The following is a 19,928-nucleotide window of genomic DNA, read 5'->3' as shown; positions in this document are numbered from 1 at the left end:
TAAAATGGTTTCAATTTTCCTGCTTTGCTTTCAGGGGACTTTTAGAATGTCTTACAATGATATCTTTGAACTTACTATAACATTGGAAGCTAGCAAGGTTCATCTCTATCATCCTGTTGTTGTTTTTTCTTATCTAGTGATAATAGTTCTTCTGATTTCTTTTACTCGTCTTTTTTCTTCTGTTATCTTCATTGCTCTACAGCTTTTCTTGGGGGCCCACACTTCTTGATCTGAAAAACCTTGTGGGGGACATTATATTGCAACATGTTCTTTGAGGCTTTAAGTGAAGTACCGGAAGCTGGAGAATTGCTATCTTCTTTACCATAGCAATTTCCTTGTAGCATGGAGTTCCATGGTTCAACTTTCCTCTGAATTTTGGCTTTGGAGACACCCTGACTGAACTTTTCCATTTCAGGCAGAGAACACATGTTATTATAACCACAGAAGAGCAGGGAAGGGAAGCAGAAAGCTGTAATTGAAGCTGTATCCCACAAAATAAAGAGATTCTGACCACATAACAACGCATCTCTCTCCACACTCAAAACATGGATACATTGGTTCACCTTTTGGTTGGAATCCTACTGGTGTTCATGTAGGGTTTATATAGCTTACCACAGCTAATTTGGGCTAATTTATAAGACTCATAGAGTTCATAGACTCATAGAATAGTTCAGTTGGAAAGGGCCTATAAGGCCATTGAGTCCAACCCTCTACTTAATAAAGGAATCCAAGCAAATCTGAGAAATGGTTGCTCAATCTATTCAGTCAAGTGTGGGACCAGGCATATCATAAAGATGTACTAGCGCAGTTTATAGTTTGCTTTTTCAATTAGCTGCAATTAGCTTCAATAAGTTATGCATGTCTTACAGAGACACTAGTAAGATTCTGGCCTTTTTGTGCTCTAGTTAGCTGTGTGTTGATGATTGGTAAGAAAGATGCAAATAATCCCTCATATGCTTTAATTTTTAAAAGTCACTGCAACAAGGCAGCAATTATTGATGTGTCAGATATTCTTGCAAATGTGTTGACCTTAGGAATTACTGACATTAAAAGCCCATCACCTCACAAACAATGAGAAAGAATTTGAGGGTTGGGGTTTTGTTTTTGTTTTTTGTTTCTTTTTTGACTTATATACAAAAAAAAAAGACAAGCAAGGATTTATGTTTATCCTTGCTAACCTGCTATCAACAGGAAACTGTTATTTAGCCGTGCAGGTGATTCTGTAAACTCTGAATTACAGATGACTTGAAGTCTAATGCTCATTTCTCCCTCCCTTACATTTTGAACTGTGTTTCCCTTTATGTGGTTTTCAAATATCCCTCTACTCCTCAGATTTATTTATTTAGATATTATTTTTTCCTTTGAGCACCTGGTTTTCATATGCAGCTTGACATGAGTGAGCGGAAACTGGGGTTATGCCATCTCCTCTTAATGCAATTCCAGTATCCGTTAACACCAGAAAAGGTTTTTCTGTTAAGAAATCGTAATAATGGAGTGGGGGGGGGGGGTGGAGAATAGAAACTATAGAATGGAGAAGCAGAAGTCTGGCGAAAATACCATTAATAAAGGAGAATAAACATACCAAGCAAGGACTTTCAAAATACATTTTAAACCGCAGACTTTCCACAGCATTTTGCCTGCTAACAAGTAAATGGAACATATTCTAAATTACTGCACTCTGTCAAGGGTAGCTGGGCTGTGTGAAACCACTATTCTATGCTTCAGGAGAATTTAATTCCCAGAACCAAATGGCCTGCATAGGCTTTGATTCAGCATGAAATTATATTTTCCCCATCAGCCAAATGGACTTCTTTTCAAACTGAAAGATTACAAAATTCAACCCATTTTTTTCAGAAAATGCTCATGAGGCTTGTCCATTGATATATTTGTGAGAAATTCTATTTTCCAGCTCTTCTTGCACAAAATGAAGGTTAAAAAACTTTCAGAGTTCAAGAAGTCACATATACATAACTATACTATTTTTTTTAACAATCCACCTCTATTCATTTAATAGTTTGCAAAACTAATGGTTTGTGAAATTAATTTATTTCGGTCTGGATTTGTGGAACCAAAGCCAGGAGCAGAGTTTACAGCTGGCAACCAGAAATTATATATTTCTTCAGGGGGTCAGTAAAATAAAAATGGGTACAGTGGGAGAATTTCCTCACCCCATTCAGCCTGTTTTATTCCATTTCCCAAGGGGAAAAGGAAGCATTTGGTACATATTTGCTTAGGAAGCAGTGCTTCTAATCTGCTTTGGTACAGGTTGTATGTTAGGGGCACTGCACTACTGCAGTCTGATAGAGGTGCAATTAGTGCTGATGCAGAAATCCTCTTCTGGCTTTCCAAACTGAGCACTGGATTTCAATAAAAGCCTGGAAGTAATATGTTAAAAGTAATGTTGCTGTTGTTGTTATCTGCCATCAAGTCACCTCTGACGTACTGCGATCCTGTGAATGAGAGATCTGCCAGATGTCCTGTCTTCAACTGTCTCTTGCAGACTCAAGCCTGTAGCTTCCTTTAGGGAGTCAATCCGTCTTGTATTTGGTCTTCCTCTTTTCCTGCTGCCTTTAACATTTCCCAGCATTATTACCTTTTTCACTGAATCTTGCCTTATGATGTGGACAAAGTAGGACAGCCTCAGTTTCATCATTTGTGCCTCCAGAGATAGTTTAAGCTTGATTTGATCTAGGGCTTACTTGTTTGTCTTTCTCGCAACCTAGGGTATCCACAAAGCTCTTTTCCAGCACCATATTTCCAATGAATCAAGTTTTTTCCTGTCAGTTCTCTTTACTGGCCAGCTTTCACACCCATACATGGTGATCAGGAATACAAGAGTGTGGATGATCTTGGCCTTGTTCTCCATGACACAGCCTTACACTCAGTGATATTTTCTAATTCCTTCATTGCTGCCATTTTGAGTCTCATTTCTTGGCTGCAGTCTCCGTTTGTATTGATGATCGGATCAAGGTATACAAAATCTTATACTGTGTTAATTTCTTCATTGTCAGCAGTAAAATTGTATAATTCTTCTCAAGTCAGGATTTTTGTCTTCTTAAGGTTCAACTTTGCTTTGGTACTCTCTTCTTTCACTTTTATTAAAAGTTATTTCAAACCATTGCTGTTTTCTGCCAATAAGATGAGGTCATATCTTAAATTGTTCATGTTTATTCCATCAGTTTTCACTCCTTCTTCATCTGAATCTAGTCTGTCTTTCTGTATGATATGTTCAGCCTACAGACTGAGCAGATAAGGGAATAAGAGGCATCCTTGTCTGACACCTTTGCCTGTAGAAAACCATTCTGTCTCTCCGTATTCTTCCCTAATGGTAGCTTCTTGTCCACAATACAGGTTATGCATGAGGACAATCAATAGCTGAGACACAACCTTTTTTTTAGAAGAAGCCATAGTTTCTCATGATCCACACAGTCAAAGGCTTTACTGTAGTCTATAAACCATAGATGAATCTTCTTCTGAAATTCTTTGATGCGCTCCAGTAGCCAGCAGATATTTGATCTTGATTGCCTCTTCCTCTTTGGAATCCAGCTTGAAAATCAGGCATTTCTTGCTCCATATAAGGTAAAAGTCTTTGTTGCAACACCTTGTTCATCACTTTATTTACATGGGTAATTAAAACAATTGTCCTATATTTACAGCATCTCCTTTATTGGAAATTAGATTGTATATTGAACGTTTCCTGTCTGTTGACCATTGTGTTGATTTCCATATTTGTTGGCAGATTCTAGTTAAGATTCTGACAGATTCAGTCTGTGTGGCTCAAAACAATTATCTCGGTATTTCATCTACTCTTGGTGATTTATTTATTTCTAGTGCTTTCAGAGCAGCTTTCACTTGCTAGAATTGCAGGTTCTTCATCATAGGATTCCTCTTCAAAGAGTCAGTCATATCTCTTCTATGTAGGTCATCACAATACAGTTTACACCTCTTTATTTTCTCTTGGTCAGATTGTGTGCTTCCCTATTGGTCATTCCTAATTGAGGCTTAAATTTCTGATTTCTTGGATCTTCTGGAAGAGATCTTGGTTTACCCTTTTGTTGTTCTCCCCTGTTTCTTTGCACTGGTTATTATAATAGTTCTTTTTGTCTCTGCTTGACAGCCATTGAAAAATTGAATTCAGGGTCTTGATCCTATTTTTGACATCTTTTATTTTTTGCTTCTCAACTGTCCTTTATAATTTTAAATGTTTTTTCTGTCATGCATCAAAGTTTTTCTTTTCTTTTTACTACTGTAAAAAGTTTTGCATTTTTTCCTAATAATATATCTCGTTTCATTCCTCAGTTCTTCTGGTTCATGGCTAATTGAGTTTAGTAGTGCAAATCTGTTCCTTATGAGGACTTTAAATTTATCAAAAATGTTGTTTAAATTATATTTTGGCACTACGATGCTTTTAGTGTTCTTTTTCAGCTTTGCTTTAATGTTGGAGATTAATAGTTAATAATCAATACCACAATCCACTCTTGTTCTTGTTTTGGCAGAGAGAAAATCTCCTGCTTTCATTTCCCCATCTCCTGCTTCCAATTATATAGTCTATTTGATTTCCATATTGATCATCTGGGGATGTGCACATGTGCAGCTGTCTGCTTGCTAGAAGCATGTATTTGCATTAAAGAAATTGGTGGCTTCACAGAACTTTATGAGTCATCCTTCTACTTCATTTCTGTCCCCTAGACCAGGGGTCTTCAAAATTCACAGAGTGAGGGCCATGACATGAATGTTCCAGATTTTCAAGGGCTGAAGGAAGACGCGCAGCCACCTGCACTCATGCCCACACACGCGCGCGTACACATTCACGCCCACCTGCCAGGCTGCATAAAAAGGCAAGGCAGGCCGCAGTTTAGAGACCCCTACCCCAATCCAATTTTTTCAATGTTTGCTTCTGCTTTTCTTTCTACTTTTGGATTCCAGTCATTTATGATTATAAGCATGTCTCTCTCTTTTGGCGTGTGATCAATTTCCTCTTAGAAGCTTGCATGAAAGCTTTCGTCTTCTTCATTGTTGGTAGCTGTAATATAGACTTGAATTATTTATTTATTTATTTATTTATTTCATTTATATCCGACCCATTTAGATCGAAGTCTACTCTGGTCAGCTAACAACAATATTAAAATAAAATAAAACAACAATATTAATGTACTAAAGGATGGCGAAATAAGTTAGGTATTGACAGGAGGGAACACCTGTCTGAAGAGCCAGGTCTTAAGTTGGCTCTTAAAAACGCCCAGCGAGGGAGCCAGAAAAATTTCTGGGGGGAGATTGTTCCAGAGCTGAGGGTCCGCTTTCTTGTTCTTTTTCTATGGGCCTCCCTCAGCGTTAGGCCCCTCAGTCGCCCCTCCTATCTAGAGTGAGTGATACAGGTAAAGCTAGGTGGAAGTAGGTATTATGCCAGATATTGAGGCCCTAAACTGTTTAGGGCTTTATATGTTATCATTAATATTTTGAAATCGTTGCGGAAACGAACAGGTAGCCAATGCAAGGCCTCCAGAATGGGGGAGATATGTTGATGTTTTCTCACCCCAGTAAGAAATCTGGCCGCCACATTCTGCACCATTTGAAGCTTCCGCATCATTCTCAAAGGTAGCCCCACGTAGAGCACATTACAGTAGTCTAATCTCAAGACTACAAGCACCTGGACCAGAGTGGTGAGGGCCCCGACATCAAGATAGGGACGCAGCTGGGCGATCCGCCAAAGATGAAAGTAGGTGCGGATCACTGATGCTACCTGGGTTTCCATGTTAAGCGCCAGATCAAGATGTACCCCCAAGCTGCAAACCTCAGTCTTTATGGTGAGAGTCACACACACACACCCAAAAAAGTGAGGGAGTTTCCCAAACCACCAATGTCTGGGCCACCAATCCTCAGGACCTCCATCTTGTCTGGGTTCAGCCTCAGACCATTCGCCTGCATCCATCCCAGTGCAGCATCCAGAAAGTGCTGAAGGGACCGAACAGCATCCACTGTTGTAGCAAAAAAGGAGATGTAGAGCTGGGTGTCATCAGTGTACTGATGACATGAAGCCCCACACCCCCTAATTACCTGACCCAGTGGCCTCATGTTGATATTAAATAGCATTGGGGAGATAATCAAGCCCTGCAGAACCCCACAATTGAGATTCCACGGAGTCAGTACACTGTCCCGAAACTGTACTCTCTGTGGATGGTCCTCCAAGAAGGATCGGAGTCAGGCTAACTCCACACTACCGATTCCCAGCTCGGAGAGCCTCCCCAGGAGGATACCATGGTTGACTGTATCAAAGGCGGCTGAGATATCGAGAAGGACCAACAGAGACATTTTGCTCCTGTCGGCATCCCTCAGGAGGTCATCATACAAGGCAACGAATGCCATTTCCATACTGTGGCACTGCCTGAAGCCAGACTGAAATGGATGCAGGGCGCTGGTTTCATCCAGAAGGGCCTGAAGCTGGTCAGCCACCACCCTCTCTACTAAGGAAAGAAACATTGGCGATGGGCCTATAATTGCCAATATCGTCCACTGCCAAATTTGGTTTCTTCCTAATGGGCCTAATGAGTGTCTCCTTGAGGGCAAGGGGAACCTTTATGGTTATTATGGTTGTGGTGATAAGTATTCTATGAAGTCTGAACAAATAATATTATCAGACATCAGACTTTGCATTATAGCCCATAACTGACTGTGCTACACGATTTGTTCTGATTTTGTCATTTCCAGAGTAGAACACTTCATAGTCATCTGACTGGAAATATTCCAGTCCAGTCCACTTTAGTTCACTAACCTAAAGCACTGCAATGTTTATTCATTCCATTTCTTTTTTAAATTACTTCCAGTTTACCTTGATTCATACTTCTCACATTCCTTGTTCCATGTATGTGTTGTGCAGCATTGGACTTTACTTTCATTTGTATGCACGTCAGCCACTAGCCATCCCTTCAGTTTTAATCTAGGTGCAAATGTTACAATTAAGGGCTGAAGTAATTACATTTAATCATTTTAACATTGTTGACAATGTTGCAAATTTTTGAATTATGAGTAACATTTGCTTCTTACCTCTAAGAGTCATTTTGAGGAATTTTTGTATTTTCAAATAATTGCTTTAAAAATAATCTGATTCTCTCTGTGTAAAAGACAGGCCATTTGGAGGGATGTGTGCCAAGGATATTAGACAGGATTCCCAAACTTTTCTGACTCATGGCTCCCTTGAGCAGTAGTGTCGGAGCAGGAGGAACAACAAGGGGTATGGGGCACAGCAGGAAGCAAGCAAGCAAGCTGGAAGGAGCCAGAAAAGCAGCAGCACCAGCTTAGCAAAGAAAAACAGAAAATTCGGCCGCACTGCTAGCTGGGTTTGGGGGCTCTCTGGGGTGCCAGAGAAGCTGCAGTGCGCACAGCTTAGTTTGGGAACCCCTGATATAAGACATCAAGTGAAATCCTGTTGCTTATCATAGCAAGTTGCACTAGAGTAGATCCATTAAATCAATGGGAATTTGGTGAATCAACTCCATAAGTTCCATTGATTCAATTGGACTTACTCTAGTTGCAATTTATTATGCTAAGCAACAGGATTTCAGCCACTATTAAGGAAGTAGAAAATAAGGCATAGAAGAATGTCAGTATTGCACACATTTGAACTCTCAGCCGTAGAGCAGGAATAAGGACAATATGGCTCTCCAGAGGTTGTCGAACCACAGTTCCTATTGCCCTACATCCTTGGCTGCGCTGGCTAAGGCTGATAGGAAGTGGACTCCAGCTGCAGCTGTGGGACAACACTCTCCCGTCTCTGCTGTACAAGGAGCCTCGTGGTGCAGTGGTTAAACTGCTGTACTGCAGCCAAAACCTGTGCTCACGACCTGGGGTTCAGTCCCAGGTAGCCAGCTCAGGGTTCACTCAGCCTTCTGTCTTTCCAAGGTTGGTAAAAGGAGTGCCCAGCTTGCTGGGTGGGGGCAATGTGTAGCCTCCATAATTAACTTGTAAACCCCCCAGAGATTGCTTTAAGTGCTATGGGGTGGTATATAAGCAGCACACTTTCCTTTTGCTTTGCTGTGGAGCATCCCTTGTGCTAATGTATGTGTATCCTTGTAACAAAGCCTAGACCTCAAAACTCATTTGTGAGGGAGACCTGCATTGTCCTTTCCTCACCTGCTTTCCACCAACTGGCTGTGACTTTACTTGGACTTCACATGGTCTGCTAAATGATTAATTTTTAATTCCCTTGCTTTGAATTTCTAGGGAAAATTTTCTCCTCATTTTCTATTCAAAGGACTATGCAGAGCTGTTCTGTCTGCTTCTGCTTCGTGGGTTTTGTCTGGTAAAGAGAGACAGACTGAAGGAGTTGGAGAGGAGGATGTGGAACCCTTGCAAATTGAAAGTGATGACATTTGGACCCATGAAAAATTCTGAGAGTGAAGCGGAGGGCAGTTGCTCCATAAAATTGTATTTTCTGTGATTTATATAGGTTATACTGTATTGATGTGTTTTCTATGTAAGCCACCCAGAGTAGACATTGTCTAGAGGGGCAGGGTAAAAAAATCAAATAAATAAATAAATTAAAATAAAATAAAATAAAAGCCTACATTGGAAGAACCGCAGCTTTGTTATTCGCCATACCTTCCCCATTGTCCGTGTATTGAAAAACATCTTGCTTGATACATTCAAATAATAATTCATGCATGAGCATATGTTCTCTGCATCCCTGTGTATGCTGTATGTACAGGATCAGAAAAAAAGGAATCCAGACCAGAAGATAGGCGCAGAGTGCAAGACTGTAAATGCAATGTCGGACAGAGTGTTTCATGGAGGTCTAAGGGAACATAAGTTCACTTGCTAGTTCAGTGACGGAACTCCCTGGTGGTCTGGTGCGAGCCATTGCCTCTCAGCTTCAGATCTCTGTCTGTAACAGACGGGAGGGTTCCAAGGACTCCTGCAGCGAAGCAGTGTTTCTAAATCAAAACATCTCAAGCAAATCACACACTCTGCATCAGACAACTGTGCCTCGGGCTGTTGTCAGGGGGAAGCGGGACGCAGCGCTGTGGCCAGGGGTGACGCTCGGATTTGAAAACAAATCCACACGGTTGAAGACAGTCCTGCTCATGCCGGATACTGCAGTGCGAAATACAAGGTCTGCTTTTCTCTTAGTATTCTTCCAAATAGATTTCATCAGTTTAACCTCTCGGGTGGTGCAGGCAGTTCTCCAGCCATGGGTAAAGCTGTTCCTGGAGTGGAAGGACAAATCAAACGCTGTACTTAGCACATCATTAGAAGAAAAATACATTAGTTCTTCATCCACGCAATCCATTCCCAGCATTGGGCCTGAATATTCAGGATGCAGACTGAGCTGGTGTTGAATCCTGATGAGTAGGACAAAACGAAGCTAGTCAATTTGCAAACTACAGGGATCAGAGAAGCCTGTAGAGTTATGATTCTTTAACTTTTTAAAGAATCATCCAGGCTGTGCTGGAGAAGTAGGAAAGAGGACAAAGGTGCCGTGATACCACTGATCTCTTGAAGTGCTGCCGACCCTGGAATGGGTGGTGGGAAAACTAGTGCAAATACATGTCACACCACTGGTGTAAACTCTGTGAAGTACAGACGTTCGTCAAAAGAGTCTCCATAGCCATGATTTCAAGGAATTTTTTTTTTAAAGGCAGATAGCTATAGATCCATATCAGTGAACCAACTTTCATCCTGTAAGGGTCTTTTGTAAACCTAATGAGTCTTAATTTGCCATTAAAGAACAAACTTTCCTGAAATACTTTAGATTATAAGAGGATGTGCTTCTGGGACACCCCCCCCCCAAGCTACTCTGAGGACAGTAACTAAGTTCAGGAAGAGCCCAATGCTATTAAATAGAAACAGAGAAATTCCTAGGGTAAGTTATCCAGGGTTCCGGACACTAGTATCTTCCATTTCTGGAGCTATCTGATATCTCTGTGATGAGGCATGCCTTAGTTACATCCCACTTGGGTTATTGTAATGTGCTATACATGGGTTTTGTCTCTGAAAGTGTTTGGAAACTTCAGTGGGTCCAAGATGCTGCAGCCAGAGTACAGACTGTAGCTGCTTTGTGGGCAGAAGCAAAATGACTGCTGACATTAGCCTAACTGGGTACAGTATCAGTCCATTTCTGGGCTCAATTTGAAGTTCTGGTTTTAACCTACACACCTTTAAATGGGTCCAGTCCACCCGTTCTGTATTGGCCTTCCTGGGTGTTTGGGTCTTTGAGGGAGCCCTTGGTCTCAGTTCCATCACAGGCGTACCCGGTGAGGACAAGAGGGGGATCTCTGTGGTTGCTTCCAGGTTTGGGGGCTCCTTCCCAAGGGAGGCCACATTGCCCCCCACCCCACTGCCCCCTGTCCATCTCCCAGCAGATGAAGACCTTTTGGTTCAGGCAGACTTTGGGAAACCAAGGGGCTGCTGAAGAAGGGGCTTTAATGGAAGGTGATATGCTGTTTAACCTTTTCTAATATGTGTTAAATTGTTTTGTTTAGTTGGGTTTGTCTTTTGAATCCTTTGTAAGACACCTTAAGAAAGACAAGATAAAAATAAAATGAATTTTTTAAAAAGAGTGAAGGGAGATGGAGTTTTAGGGGGCAGATGACAATATTGTCTTTGCTAATCAAGCTGTATAGGAATTCTGGCCTTATGCACTGTAGCTTCAGTACATAATTTAATGTCACAAGCTCTTGTTTCATCAGAACCGGAACCCACCCTAAACGGCTGTAGCGAACAGCCCTGCCCTCACCTGTCTGTCACAGCTGAACAGTGCATAAGGAGCCAATGAGAGGACGGAAGGCGGAGCCAGGGGGGTGGGCTGGATATGAAGGCTGGTGTATGGAGTACGAAGAGAGATTCTGGTAGTGAGAGACAGTGTGAAACTTAAAAGTGAACTAAGAGTGAGTTAGAGATCTGTGAGAACGCTGAATGGAACTGAGAGTTAATAGACTTTTAAAGTTAAAGTAGAATTGGTTCGAATACAAGTGATTAGCAACCTGTGATTTACCTATTGAATATTAATCATATATTAACTTCCCTGATCTAATAAATGACTTAAGTTTTAAAAACACACATGTCTCCTTGATTAAATGGTATTAAGGCAGCAATACCTGGTGGCAGCGAAGAAAGAAGAAGAGCGAGAACCTTGTGAAGACTTGAGGGAATAGGGGCTTCGGAGGAAATCGCCGCAATGGCTACCAGACAGAACTGGGGAACCTGACCTGACATGAACTTGCTATGGATTTCAGTGATACCCTTACAGGAAAGCATTTCTTATGTGCAAAAAAATATTTAAAGCAGCTTCATTATTTCTTTGCTTTTGGGGAAATTATAGAATAGCAAATATTATCCATGTAGGAATACATGTCTTGGCTTAATGATGGCACTACTGACTTCCTCAAATATTCTGCTTTTCAGTGCATCCAGTCTCGGGAGAGTTTTGATAAGATAGCACAGAAAGCAGTTGTCAGGGTTAAAAATGAAGATCTCAGGATGTAAAGAAACATGTAGCTCAAAGCCTCCCTCTAGTGTCAAGAAGCTGAAGAGAAACCTATCAGTCTTTTTCTTTCTTTTTTGTTTGCTGCTTTCTTGATTTATACCAGGGGTCTCAAACATGCGGCCCAGGGGCCATTCACGGCCCTCCGGATGATAGTTTGTGGCCCTTGCCTTGTCTGCCCCCCCCCAAAGTGCCCACACATCCTCTGCTGTCAAAAGTAAAAAAAAACCTTGCCTCGCTCGCCGGCTCTCTCCCAAGACAGTACCTCTTGCACCCTCCATCCGGACCTGCAGCTTGCCAGCCAGCTCGCCTGTCTGCCAGCTGCAGGTCTGGATGGAGGGTGCAAGAGGTGCTGTCTTGGGAGAGAGCCGGCGAGCAAGGTGCGCTGCCATCCCTTTTCCCCGAGCACCTGAGCCGTTGCCGAGCAATGCCTGAGAACAGAGCTTGCTCCCAGCCCGTCCTCGGAAGAGTGCCTCCAACAGCAGCTGCTGCTGCCGCCGCCTCTTCCAGGGAAGCGGCTCTCTGGCTCTCTTTCTCTCTCAGCACCACTAGCCCAGCCAGCAGCCGTCTCAGCACCTGGTGGTGCTTCCTCCTCCTCCTCCTTTTCATCCTACTTCAGCCGCCTCAGCTCTGGAGGCTGCCTGGGCTCGCCTCGCAAAGTTTGCTCCTCTATCGTGGTGGGTAGCTGGTGCTGCTGAGTGTGCCTTTCTTTGAGGGGGGCCCTCAGAGGAAGGTTGCCGGACCTCCGTGTATGTGTGTGTGTTTGTGTGCATGTGCGCATGCCCGCGTGCACCTGTGGGGGGACCTGCCCCATTCTGTTTAATTTTGTGGGTACTGATGGGAGCTTTTCTCCTTTGGCAAGGCGATTTTGTGAGGGTTTTTTAAAAAATGTATGTCGTGCCCTCCCCCCCCCCCCCGGCTAGGCAGTCGCCGGCACTCCCTCCCTTCTCCGCTTCTTCATCCTGCTCCTGCTGCTGGTGGTAGTGAAGAAAGAGCCGGAGGGGGTCGTGGCCGGCGACGAGGGCTCACACGCTCCTCCTCCTGCTCCTCACAGCCCCAGTCAGGCTAAAGAAACTCCTGGGTGGCTTCCTCGGGCTCTTGCTCTGCTTGGCGGAAAATCTGATGTGGCCCAGCCTCACCCATACTCTGCCTCCAGCGGCCCCCAGGTTAACTGAGTTTGAGACGCCTGATTTATACAGTCTGCTATGTCTGTCTTCAGAGAGGGCTGCTGCAAGAATACATGTTATATATTTTAAACAGCAGCATGCTTACTTTCTGTATGTACATACACCGTATAAGACTTCAGTGTAAAATGATTCCACTGTGGAGGAAGAAGAGCCAATTTTGCCATCAACTGGACAAATTGTCAAGGGGAACCTTTACCTTTTAGTAGTCTTCCTAAGGAAAATTAAGCCCACCAAAATCCATATTATGCCAATAAGTTTCTTAGGCCAACTGAAATGGGCACACAAATGCATGCATGGTTGTGAAATCTTAACATCTCTTCATATAAGATGTTGCCAAAAGAGCAAGCAAGGGATGAAGGTTGGGGACACTTCATCCTATCTTCCTAACAGGAACCTTACAAAGCTATCCCAAAAACATCCCCAGGACTTGTATTGGAAACTGTACTGGAGCACATCTGAGCTGATGGTGTCCATGTTACGGCTGATCCAGTGGTCACCTAAACTGGTGTACTTTTAACTCCATAAATGCCATTCATAGAAATCACAAAGTGGGGCGGGGGGGGGGGTCAAGTTCAGATGTTTGTAGGAGGAACTGAAACCATGCATTCGTTACCAGACCACAAATATCAGACGATGTCTCAGCAGGTCCAGTTGCAATGTCACAATCCAGGGGTAGAACATATTTGGTAGCAAAGCCTATGATTCCTTTAGAACTGATAGGAAAAATATATGAATATGAAATAGCTTTGAAGATGCCTTTGGAGATACCTTAGGTATAAGAGAACAGCATGACAAGGAAGTTGTGCTCCCCTCCATCCTGACCCAGCTTTTGGTTGGAAGATCAGCCTGTGTTCCACATGGTGGGGAGGCAGGTTCGCTCCCTGCCAACTTGGAACACGATCCACGTGTACCAACTTTAGCTATGCAGCATGAAGAAGAATGTGAAGAATTAGCTGTGTAGGCAACCCAATAGAACTGCCTCTCACATTTGTGTAAGTATGACAAATTGAACTTCATTCTTGCATCCTGCCCTATGTATAAGGAGCTGGGGTCATGACTCCCTGTCATGCATATATGTGGTGATAAGCATGTTTGTTGCATAGCAGGACTGTCAAATCTCAAGGTGCTGTTTGAAGTTTCAGGGCATTATTATGCTTTCCGGAGCCTCCAGACTGGGATATATGTATATTTCAGTCAACTGGAGGAGGAGAAAGTGTGTTTGTTTTTTTCTTTATTTGAGGTAGTTTCTGGGCCTGGATACTCATTCCCAGCTGTCAGCAGGACTTCCTAACTCAATATGAAGATGTGAGGAGAAGGTTGATAGAGAGAGGTAGTTTGTTCATGCACATAGGTCTAGTTTACCATGTGAAGTCAAACTGGGAGTGGAGAAGTGGCACTACAGCTTGTGAGTCTGCTTGTTGGCAAAAGAAAACACGCAGTCCCATAGACTGGCAATGAGCTCTGCAGAAGCTCCAGCAACATTGCAAGGTGTGGAAGAAATCCTGAATTATTATACAGGCTCTAACAGTTGATCCTAGCCCGCTGAATCACCCAGGCCACATCCAGACTCTGTGATGTCACAAAATGTGGGACCTGAACCTGGTGAATGGGATTGCACAGTGTACCATTTCTTGATCCATGCTACAGTGCCACAGGTGGGACATGGGAGTAGTGTAGGTGGGCTTAGATTGGTATAAATTATTAGGCATTTACTCTCCCTCAGTCCCTGTATTTCCCCATTCAAGTGTGGCATGCCCCTTTATTACTAGCCCAGTCTGCCACAGATTATCCACCACTGAGTACATGGCATTTCACCTAATTCCCCAGCACCACCAGTTTACCCTAAATGGAAAGTGGAAACCAGGAGTAAGTCATGCATGATCCTCCAGATATTGACAGTGTCCTATCTGGAGTATAAGAGCAAGCACCTAACTGCTTCCCCCATTCGGGCATAGTCTGTTGGGCAATTGATCATATCGCTGGTTTAACAACCATTCTCACAAACAGTTTGTGACCAGCTATACAAAAGGAGAACCTGCAGAGTTGGGTGGAGGAGTCTGAATACTTGTAAGATAGTTCCTTTATGATCCCATAACGAAACATCGTTATTGGTCTGCAGTTCCCAGGATCCCTCACCATTATCTCTGCTGGCTAGATCTGGTGGGAGTTGTAGTCCAACAACATCTGGAGGGTCACATATTCCACACCCTTGCTATAAACATGTTAAATGTCCTTAGAAACAGCTTTTTTGTTTGTATCATATGAGACTTACTGTAGGTTCTTTGAGGAAGTGTTATTGGTGGCATGTAAGATAGGAAAGGCTGAAAACCACTGGTTTAATGTATAAAGTGATGTTCAATTAGCTAGGATATTTACGTCGGGTTATAGTACAGACTATAAACTGCTGCCAGTCAACACAATCTAATTCATATCATCCCTGTTCATCCTAGGTCTTATTCTCGGATTCTTACGAAACTTTCTTGCTGTTTAGCCTATATGATTGGCTAGCCCTTGACTACAAAATTCCATAACTAAATTTCATAACTTGACACAACTGTTTAGTTGCCCAAGGTTTCATTGCCCTTTTGGTTGAGATTGTGCCGTGACTATTGCTTTGTGTTTAGGTGAGAAGTTGTTAAATCATGAAAAAAGAGTCAGGTTCTCAGATTTTCCTCTGCTTGGTGTTTCTTTGTGAATTGTAGTAAGAATAAGAGTGTATCCTGTAGTGTAGACCATCTGGACTGCTGACATTAGTATAGTCAAAATTCAGGCTGCCTTTGCTATGTAAAGCTTGGCATTTTTTTTCCTGCTGGCAATGTGAGTGTAATACAGTGGTGCCTCGCATAGCGAGGTTAATCCGTTCCGGATTAACCTTCGCTATGCGAAAACATCGCTGTACGGATCAAAAAAAGCCATTGGAATGCATTAAACATCGTTTAATGCATTCCAAATTGGCAGAAAACTCACCGTAAAGCGATTTTTTCCGGGTCCGGCAGCCATTTTCACGCCCTCAGTAAGCGAGGGGAGGGCGCAAAAACGCTGCGCGTGGCCATTTCGGCCGCAGCGAGACCGCGGATCAGCTGTTCGGCGGGTCTAAAATGGCCGCCGGAACACCCGAAATGGCCGCGCACAGCGTTTTCGCACCCATCCCCTCGCTTACCAAGGGTGCGAAAACGCTGCCCACGGCCATTTCGGGTGTTCCGGTGGCCATTTTGGACACACTGAACAGCTGATCCGCGGGTCGCAAAGCGAAGGTCGGTAAGCGAAACGCTTACCGATCTTCGCTATGTGAATTTTGCCCATTGGGGCCGACGCGATGCCTTCGCATTAGTGATCCCGGAAAAGGGATCACTATGTGAATTCATCGCTGTACGGGGCGCTCGTTAAGCGAGGCACCACTGTATATAGCCATTTCCTGGCATTGTGTATCATAGATAGAAAAGCACATTATCCCACATTCATAAATCAGAGGTCTTTTGAAGAACTAGATTGTCTGCTAAAATGCTGTAGTACTGTAGTTAAGTGGAAAACATGCATACAAGAACATATTATTTAAGAATCCAGCCATTTCATTTATTCAGCAATCATTTAAATGTCAATATTTCTTTGTGGGGTTTTGACCATTTCTACACAAAATGCTACAGTCTATTAGACAGTTCAATATTTATTTATTTACAATATTTTTTAGCTGCACCATTACCAGTGGCTTCTGGGCGGCATACAACATTAAAACTTAAAAACATTAAAAACATTTTAAAAGGCAATATAAAATAGCATATATTAAAATAATTCTTAAAACATTAAAGTTAATAAGTCCTGCTGCTCATGTGGCCAGCTAGGGAATACTGTTTAATTAAAATTCTGGCTAAACAGAAAGGTCTTTGCCTGGCGCCAAAAAGCCAAGAGTGTTGGAGCCAGGCGGATCTCTATAGGGAGGGCATTCCAAAGTTGGGGGGCAACAGCCGAGAAGGCCCTATTTCGACATGCCATCCCCCCTCACCTCTTTCAGGGATGGCACCTTCAGAAGGGCTTCCTGGCCTGATCTTAGAGGATGGGCAGGCTCATATGGAAGAAGGTGGTCCTTTAGGTAACCAGGTCCTAAGCCGTTTAGGGCTTTATATGCCAAAGTAAGCACTTTGAATTGGGCCCGAGCAGCAACCGGCAGCCAGTGTAAATTTTTCAGAACGGTGTGATATGAGTCTGTGCAGTGGCACCACTTACCAGCTGCGCAGCCTGGTTCTGTGCCAGTTACAGTCGCCGGACCGTCTTCAAAGGCTGCCCCACGTACAGTGCATTGCAGTAGTCCAGTCTGGTTGTTACCAGTGCATGAGTGACTGCTGCCAGGCTCCGCTCATCCAGGTAAGGGCGAAGTTGATATATTTCTTCCACTTTAGTTAGTGAACACACTTCCAGTTAGTGCAAAGCACTACTCTGGGTGGTTGATAATAAATAAATCAAATGCAATAATAAAACAATAAGAGCAAATAATAATTAAAAATTATAAACAAAACAGTCAATAAAATAGCATAATGCCACACCTGGAGCATTCTATTGCTAATTAACTAATACACTTCAACAGATAGAACATTGTTTACAAATGTGATTGGCAGTGCTCCTTTTGGTAATGACCCTGCTGCAGAATCTGGCCCTGTATCATTCAAATGGCACTTTAATCAATAAAGTAAATTTCAGGAAATACCGCATTCTGTCCATATGAGGGCTTAAGATGTGTGAATTACGGAGTATTAATTCATAACTAGTTTTACTAATGGACCTCAGCCTTTGGCCTCATGCCTAGCAACAGTGTGGAGTAAATTGATTCCACCACCCCCATCCGTTTCAGGCATGGTCACTCCTTCCTATTTAAATATCATGCAGCTCCCGAAAGGTCATGAAGAAATTCAAAAGGGGTGGAAGAAAGCAGTCTGGGCACAAAGATAGCAGCTTGTTCTCTTACTCACTTTCTTGCATCTTCCACAAAAACATCTGGGCCTGGCTGGTATCAGAGATCGGTCACTGTGCCTTGTGATGTGCTGACTTTGGTTTGACAGCACATGGACTGCTGGCGGTTGTTACAAGGCCCTATGGTCAATATGTCAGCCGGATGCAAATATACAGAGTATCCCTTTAATAAAAATCTTTGGCATATAGGATCAGTGCTAGACAGGGAATCTACAGAAACATCCAACCATCCTTAGGTGAAGGTAGTATGCCACCCTCCCTCCTCTTGCATTTCCTTGACAAAATTATTGGCCAACAGAAATGCAAAGGAGAGAAATTTTTGTTTTGCAGTAGTGCTGCGGTATCTCAGAAGTTCCTTTCTTAGGTTTGCTATTTCTTCCCTTACCTCTTTTCACAGTTCCTTAATAGCTAGTCTTGCTTGGTTCCTGAAAATAGATAGTGACTTGGGTGTTGAATTGGCTTCTCCCGGCAGAAGCAGGGAAGCTGTGTTCCAAGACACTCCCAAAGAAGAGTGGAGGCAGTATGTGGCCTTTCTCTTCCCACTTCCACCCACTGATTATCTACTTTGAATGGCTGGGGGGACTCCCCTCTGGAGCGGGAATACACCAGAGGGAGAATGGACAAAAGCCACCTCTATTATTATGCCAGTATGTTCTTCTGCTCAGTTTTGAAGCTCACCTGTTTCTGGGCAGAACCCAAGCTCACTAGATGCACTTCTCATTCATTATTTTCCCCCAGCATTTCAGAGATGGAAAGGAAGACAAGGAAACTGATATATCTCTAACACCTGTCTTCACATCATTCTTCCTTGCTTTCTCATTCTTCCATACATCATATTTATTGGTAAAATAACCTATCATGTGGCACTAACGTCTGCATACTGTAGTAGTTATTGAAAATCTATTCTGTTATGTTAGTGAGTGGCCATAGGGATTTCCTTTAAAAAGCAACGTAGGGATATGTCCCAGAACACCATGATCTTGCAGTGAGTTTGGGCTACTTGTAGAATAGCTGGAACTCAAGTGCATTCAACAACATATTTTTATACTTGGGAATATAGAGCGTGTTTGTACAAAGTGAAGCCTTCTCGACATTGCTGAATTGCAACTTCGACCAGCCCTTGCTAGCATGACCAGCAATGAGGAATGCTGGGAGTTGTGGCCCAGAAACATTTGAAGGACCAGACTAAGTCCAGTTTTGGTTGGACGGGGATGGTGGGGTGCATTTTACATGCATATGTTTATAAACAAAATCCAATATCCGTGCCACACCTTGATCAAGTGTAGAAACTGAGGAGAAAGGCTGGGACCTAAAGTATTCTTATGCACGTATGTGTATAAATGTATTAAAGAAGACTTTTGAAAAGTATCCCTAACTCATTCACTCTTGAAAAACAAATAGGGCCATTGGATGGACTTGAGAAAACAACAGTTGTCCTTGGTAAAGATCAGCACATTATTCCTGCCTCTATGCCACGGATGGGGAACACGCGGCCTTCCAGATGCTGCTGGACTGCAACCTCCATTGGTCCAAGTGCTGAAAGATTATGGGAATTTGGCCCAGAAACATTTGGAAGGCCAGAATTACCCATCTCTATTCTTGGGAGAGTTCGGCCATGCAACGGCAGCATTCTAGGAGCTGTAGCTCAGAAAAGTAACTATTCCATGCTCTGTTATTAGGTCATAGGCTTGGTTTCTGTTCTTTCGAGTTATCTTGAAAGAGTTTAAATAGCTCACCATTCACTTAAAAAAAAGGCTCATTACATCCATGAGTTAGTGGAAGAGATGAAGAATGCAACTACATTGCGATACACCTTCCAGTTACTCCAGGTTTAGCACGATGCGAATTGATTCAGAATTTCCTGACTACACAGTGCTATTCTAAGCACAGGGGAAAATGCTCCCTTTTCTTCAAGAAATGATTTCTTTTTGAACACCTGTCGGGAGGTTATTTATTTTAACTCTCTCTCTACATTGTGTTGGTTTTTGACCCGTTTTTGGTTGTATGAACAGCTGTGTTGTCATATTCTGTGTGCATGAGTGTTCCCGGAGCTCATGTGATGCTTTTGAGATGGTGTGGGATGCTGTTTCACTGGGAACTCATGTCTGCTATCCAAACTGTTTTCATTTTAATTTTTTTAAATAAAGCATTTTCCTTTAGTATTGTGTCATATCTGTAAGCTAAGTGCTAAAGTCTTTTCATCGGCAAAATTGGTGCAGTGCTATGTTACTTAGAATTAAAAAAGAGAGAAAATTAATTCCAGGCAAGACAGTTATGGACAAGGACATAATGCAGGTGGAGTC

This window comes from Pogona vitticeps, chromosome 2 (assembly GCF_051106095.1).
Source record: "Pogona vitticeps strain Pit_001003342236 chromosome 2, PviZW2.1, whole genome shotgun sequence".
NCBI classification, from domain to species: Eukaryota; Metazoa; Chordata; class Lepidosauria; order Squamata; family Agamidae; genus Pogona; species Pogona vitticeps.
Note: the sequence above shows the minus strand (reverse complement) of the source record.